A 7,130-nucleotide genomic window follows, 5' to 3' on the forward strand; every position below is an offset into this window, starting at 1 on the left:
AGTTAGGGAGAAAGAAGAAAAATGTTCTGTTCAGCTTTGCTTTGATATCTCCCTTTCAAAGAGATTTATCTTATTGAAAGGGAAGGACCAATCTCTGGGAATTGCTGGTGTCAGCTGCTACAGGCAAGGATGATTTCCTTCACTTGTTTCCAAAAGGTCAAGAGACTGCAGGCAAAACCCAGCATGGCAACTGACGTAATTAGGAGAGAAACAGCCTGTTCTCTAGAAAAGTCCATATCCCATTGGGTATTGTGCTATTATGTTTATGCCAAAACATTAAGACCAATATAGGGCATGACCCCATAGCCAAAGAGGCCAATTTGTGATTGGGACAGTCTGTTTTCTCGCTAATGGGTGTGCTTCAGGGGAGAAAAGGATTAGAGTCAAGGATAAATGAGATAATGTGATTGACTTGTTAGAGGCTATTTTACCCTCTTTTACTGTAGGCACTTTTTTCCTGACCCACATACTAGCAAACTGCATCAGAGTAGGTGCTCAATATTTGCTTTTATAAAAATAAAATCTTTTGAATAAATGTGAAATCAATTGGTGCTGTGAGTGCAGCAGGTTAGTATTTGGCCATGGCAATGTTTTCCTAAGTCATCACCATTGATTAATGTTGTTATGTGGCTCATTAAAAAAAAAAATAGCTTTCAGGTCTTCTTTACTTCACCTTTTTACATATCTCTGATGACTCCACTTTCCTGAAATTTCTTGATTGCTGCCTGAGGTTCCTTACTCTCTTCAGCCCTGCCCCATCCATTTTCTACTATAGATTAGGGCCCTATTCATTTTCATTGTACTTGTAATATTGTGTGTGTGTGTGTGTGTGTGTGTGAGAGAGAGAGAGAGAGAGAGAGAGACAGACAGACAGACAGACTGCTATGCCATCACATATGCTTCATATGTAACCACTCACGCAAAGTTTCTATTTCAACACTAATCCTTACTGACTGAAAGTCTCTTTCTTATTTTCTAAGCTATAAGTAATCACTTTTTCCCTTCTATATTAGATTTCCTCTCGGTCTCTCATGAGCAAAATATAAATCCAGTTCCAGTGTAGTCCAGACAAAATGAAAACAAAGGTGTGGTGACACAAGTCAGTAAGTAGATACTCTGAGGGGGCAGGGATGGAGGTGCGGGCATTGTCCCAGGAAGAAGAATGAGAATCCTTTCTGTAATGTTGGAAATGTCCTGTATCCTGTTTTGAGTGGTGACTTCATAGGTGTGTATGACTGTAGAGTTAACACCTCCACATTTTAATGTAGGTAAATAAAAAAATAAAAAGAATATAAGAAAATAAAACAAATTTTAATTATTTTCCATTTATCATTCTGCCTAATAACTTCTGTCTATTTAACTAACACAGCTACTTCTTCTGGTGTGTCTGTCGTCTCAAACATAGTTTTAGTCTCTGCTTCCTCCAGACAAACACTCAATATGTGGCAAATATAATAAACAATAAGTAAATTACTTAAAAGTAATTGTCATGGACCAAACATCTGAAAAGGAAAAAGAGTGTTATTGAACCTTCAAAATACATTTTATAACCCCACATGAGTATCATTTTATATGGAAGTAAAAATCAGCGCTGGGAAAATCTCTTATTTGGTAGCTACAAAAAGCTAAATAAACATAACCACCCATTCCTGGAAATGCCAATTTCCTTGATTGAGGATCAGGGAGGAAGTCCCCAAAATGTTTCCTCTAAATTTCTTTCTACCTATTTCTATATTCATTACTGTATTTGCTTTATCTATATAAATTTGCACAAATAAGGATAGAGATTTTGGAGTTTAGGAAAACTATTAGGAATTAAATACCTAAGGGATAAACATAGAAACAAACAACTGAAATGAACTGGAAGTCAAAGTCATTGGAGAAGTAAAGGGCAAAGAACTGAGAGGCCAGGTTATTAAAAATATCTTCTAAATAAATGTGGAAAAGATTTGGACCAGAAGACAGCAGTATCTTTGATGAGACAGAGTTCAGATTCTAAAGAAGAGGGCATTCTTTGGAATTCATGGCATTTAAAAATTTCTGGGTGAATAAATAGGACTTTTCATAGTGATGCATATCTGTTGGCAACAACTAAGGTTGATCAATCACACTGTACTGATCCAAGAGCTAAAATCATCATCACAGGTTTGTAAAAGACTGAAATGGTTCAGTATAGAGTTAGAGGTAAGGGGTGATAGAGCAACAGTGAAGGGAAGGCAATAGAGGGGGCAAGGTATACATCTATCTTCAGAATCAGTGACATAAAAGATGTGAAAGACAAAAATGACCTCCATGTGAAAGAACTCTAATGAGATATTCTCAGAAGGAAACCAGGTCTCAGTTCAAACAAGACACTGTGAGAAATATTCAGAAAAGAATAGTGAAGAAACACAAGATTGTGTGGATTATAATCTCTGAGTACTAAGGAACACAGTTGAATTATTAAGCACTTCAGGAAGGCTATAGAATGAGATCAGGTGAGGTGTTAAAGAACAGGGAATGGAACTTTTTTATTACACTTCTTGTGGTGCCAGGATAAAATTCACCAAAGGAAACTGTGGTGGTGAGACTCTGGGTTTGGAAAAAGGTTTGGTACTGGCCATGTTTCAAGAGAGAGAAAATGAATGAATGATCAAGCTATCACAAAGATAACATTATCAAATCAAACTCCTATAAATAATAGATATTACCCAGAAACATTATTTGCTACTTAATTCGAGGATGCAATTCAATCAAGACCCATAAACAAAGCAAGGAGAAGTTTGGAACATCAAGTACAGCTCCCCAAATCCTTCTCAAAACAGTCCTGTTGTACTCTAGCCAAGAGTAATAGATTTTATCTGTAATGAGGTGTATGAGTTACCTTATGGAACAGGGAGTGTTTAAGACATATGCTTCTTCTACCTAGATAGCTATATAGTCTATGTGACATTTTTCATGGAGCCATGGAAAGCTCCTAAATGCATAGATTCCAGATTTTCTACTGTGAGGAATTCTAAACCAGGAGCAGCCTGCTAAAAACATTCTACACCTAACGACTCTCCTCTTAGGAAACAAAAGCTGTCTATGTCAAGAAGTTCGGTTAACATCAAATTTAAAAGGTGACTAGCCTGGGACAACTTCTTTCCTTCCCTAGAGAGCTTATCTCCAGTGAGAGATAAATTGATCGCAAGAAGCTGCTTTAATGGCTTCCTCTAAGACTATTATTATTTTATGAGCACTTTTTCATTTTAACTTTCAATCCTAGTGATTATTTTCCCCATGAAGAGAAATGGTGAATGGCTATCTGAGAGTTTATCTCATTATCTCAATATAATTCCCATGTGAGAGCAACACAGAAGCTTCTTCTGATTTGGAGTCAGAATGAATATGTCATCTCTGCTTACAGTTGAGTTATCAAAAATGGTCTGCATTGGAATCTTTGGGGGAAATAAAACTAATTTCACATAATTTAATAACTCCATTTTAACCCCTTGAGAGTTCATTTAAAATATTTTTAAAGACAAATGCTTGCTAATTTAGGTTTTATAGAAGTGCCTGTAAGATTTTTGGGGAAGGGCAATGTTGTATTTTGTTTAAATATGTAGATTTGATGAAAAAAAAAACCGTTTTGTTTACTAAACCAAGATGGACAGTATTTTAAATGTTTTACAAATTTGTCAAATGTGGGTTGAAATATTGGGAACCCTTCTCTAATTTTTGATCATGCTTTATATTCTGGTTTAGTTTATGGCTACACACTTGCTTGCTGGATTCTCTGGCTAAATGTGTATATGTGTATGTACGTGCATGCCGGCATGCTAGACTAGAGCAAGAACCATTAAGACTTCTAGTTACCTTATCTTGATCATTGCATTACCATATAAATAGTTCAACCACACAAAGGTGACTACTTACTTCAAATGATGTATATGTTATAGTAAGATAAACAAAAATTATTAAACAGAAATTTACTTAAGAGCTTAAAAATTACACATCTTTACCTTCAGACATTAATTTCCTGCTTTTGCTGATACACATACATACTCATCAAAATATTTCACTCAATATAATAAACTTTTAGATATGGCATGGCCAAAACAATACTTTGAAAATCACAGTTTCCACTTTAAAATTCTCCACATGCAAAGAATATCCAGATACCATGGAGATATGCAGAATATCAAAGACTGAAGAGATGGGGAAATGTTACCCAGAATACACACAGGGAAGACTCAAGTTTTTATTCTGGTTTTGACCCTGAACAGTTATGGTTTGTGCCAATCAAATGCCTTTATCTGTTTAAGCCTCGGATTTTTAGTTGCTGTTGTTGGTCTGTTTTGCATTTTAATCCACAATCTGAGAGACTTGAATAGATTTGTTGTGATCCCCTTAAGCACTAGTATTGCATCCTTTGATAACCTGGAAAATACTGTAGCTAGCACAGAGGCATGAGCAGAGTTGATCTTAGGAATACCATGTAGTCCATGTCCTAAAAAGCACCCAAAATCACCTTTTGAGAGTCCATTTGTTTGTATCTTTTGGGTTAAGTCTTTGAGTGCTTTTAATAAATATGCCTGACAACATCATTAGTGTGTGTGAATACTCCAGCTTTCTTCTACCGAAAGCTTTTGATACCAGGAGGGTAGTAGAGAGATTTTTGAGATCCTGGATGCTTAAGGATTGTATGGGAAAGAACCAGAGAAGAGTGCTAACCCAGAAAGAAGGTGGGGAAAAACTTTCTCCCCATCTGATAGGTGTCAGGGTCTTCACGGAGATGAAGGGTGTCCTGATCCTTGAAGGGTGTCCAGCCTTGGCTACTGTCTCTGGCTGTAGGTCATTCTGCTGCTTTTGACCTCCCAGACCCACAATATAGGTGATGATATTCCCTGATGAGGAAGCAGGGGCTCACTGAGCAAGCCCCCTGTTAGAAGCATGAGTGGGAGCCACTATCTCATTCAAGGAAAAGGATAGCAGCTTGTGATTCACTGAAACTTACTGATCTGTACTAGGCTATCTGGATATATCAATTTCATCTTTGAAAAAGATATATCAGATCTGCTTATTTTTAGAACCCCTGCCACTCATTAGGTGACTGTGTATTTCCTTTTGTTCAAGCAAAATCTCATGTATCACCTGCTCCAAGCCCAAATAATAGTTGATTCTCATTATATCCAAACTGAAGACTGCAGTCACAAGGTGATACATTAATGATGTGATATCTTGTACCCTGAAGTACTTCCTCAATGCAGAAAATTTCTACTGTCTTATGCAGAGCACAGCGCACCTGCAGAAATTTAACCTGCTCAGCCTGGCTAATGGTAGAATGCTAATGGAGGAAATGTTAACTTTTCATTCTCTTTGCATGCTGGATAAAGAGTTGATGTATACTGCAGAGAGCTAATCAAATGAAAATAGAACAATAAAAGCTACCTAAATTTTGGCAATATCTTATTGAGTTGGTTTTTTAAATTATTTACTTAGAATTCATAAAAAATCTAACTTAGGAGAAGAAAGCATGTTTTAAAACTCACTTTCCTGGAAACTTTTGGGAACTCATTTTCAGTAAGCTGAACCATCTGGACAATTATCTCTCTGTAAGATAAGAAACCATAGAGAGGCCAGAAATGTTACTAAAAGTTGATATTTTAGTTTAATGGCATTGCACAGATTCTTAAACTTCAAAAGTATCTTTGATATCATCTTGTTTGATCTTTCAGTTTAGGAATTTCTTTCAGGACATCCTGCTGAAATACCTCATGTGACAAAGAACTCACCACCTTGCAGGACAACCCATTTTATTTTTAGATAGAATTTAGCAATTAAAACTATAGTTAGACCCACTTTCTTTACATCAAAACCAAGTTTCTTTCTGATCTTTTTTTTTTTTTCTCTTATTGGTTTCAGTTTGCCCGTTGCAATTAGGCTGGGTAAGTTTTATTCTAATGCTTGATTTCACTGAGTTATTTTTTCACTTTCTTGTTAAATATCTCCATTTCTTCCACTGGTGTACAGGCTTTCCAGATCCTCACAATTTCTACCTGGCTTTCCTTGGACACACTCATGTTGGCCAACCATCCTTTAAAAAGACAGCCTCTAGAAAATACTCCAAAGAGATAGGCATTTTGCAGAGTGTGATTTTTTTTCAAATAAATTTAAGTTGAAAATGTATTAAATAATTGCTGTAACATTGTGTTAGACCATGCACCAGGCTTTGCCTCTATTCCCCATTTCACACCATCTTATAATTTTCCTTGATTTGCATTCCCATTGTCCCTTCATTAACCTCATCTACTGGGATCATCTCTCTGATTTCCATGAGCAAATGACACACACACCACATGGTGCTTAGCTAATATACCCTAGCTGTATTTAGGGCCTCAGATCCTCTTGTCTGCAGGAGTTTCAAGGGGCTGAACCCAGAGAAAGCTAACCATAACTAAACTGGATCATTTATTTCACCTGTTGGTTAAAGCTCTGCCACTAGGCTCATCTTAAGATTGCCATCTGTTTAATTGTGTGCTAGAGTGAAAAGGCAACCGGTCTGGGAATCAAGAACCCAGGAATTCTGGTTTGACAGCAGTGTGGCCCTTCTTACACCACTTGAACTCTTATTTCCAGTAACATCGCTCTCTTTCTTGGTCTCCTTGCCACTCAAGCCCAGAGATATAATGGCACTTCACTGATGCTAGTGTTGTACTTTGTTGGTTTCCTTAACCTCTTCATGCCTCTAAAAACAGTTCCTTCAGCTACCCACCTGTCAATATTATTTGTTTCCTGATACCCTGGTTGATAACCTCTCTAAGCCACAGTTTTCTCATCTGCAAAATCACCTAACAATACTACTTACTTTACAGCATTGCCCTGAAGGTTAGTGAAATAATATGAATATGTAGCATAGAACCTGGTAATTTTGTAATAAATGTGATATATTTATATTATTGTTGTTATTAAGAATTGTTTACAGAGAATATAATGTTTTCTCTCTGAGAAATTTTGTTGGATAAAATGCACAGTCCTTCCAGCACAATGATTTATTATCTCACTTGTGATTCTTGCCCAACAAACAAACTCAGTTCTCAATATCAAAGCCTGTACTTAGTGATGACTGTTAGTTCTATCAGTGTCTTGCAAGAATGCTAGAAGAAAAC

The sequence above is a fragment of the Neofelis nebulosa genome, chromosome 4 (assembly GCF_028018385.1).
Source record: "Neofelis nebulosa isolate mNeoNeb1 chromosome 4, mNeoNeb1.pri, whole genome shotgun sequence".
Classification (NCBI taxonomy): domain Eukaryota; kingdom Metazoa; phylum Chordata; class Mammalia; order Carnivora; family Felidae; genus Neofelis; species Neofelis nebulosa.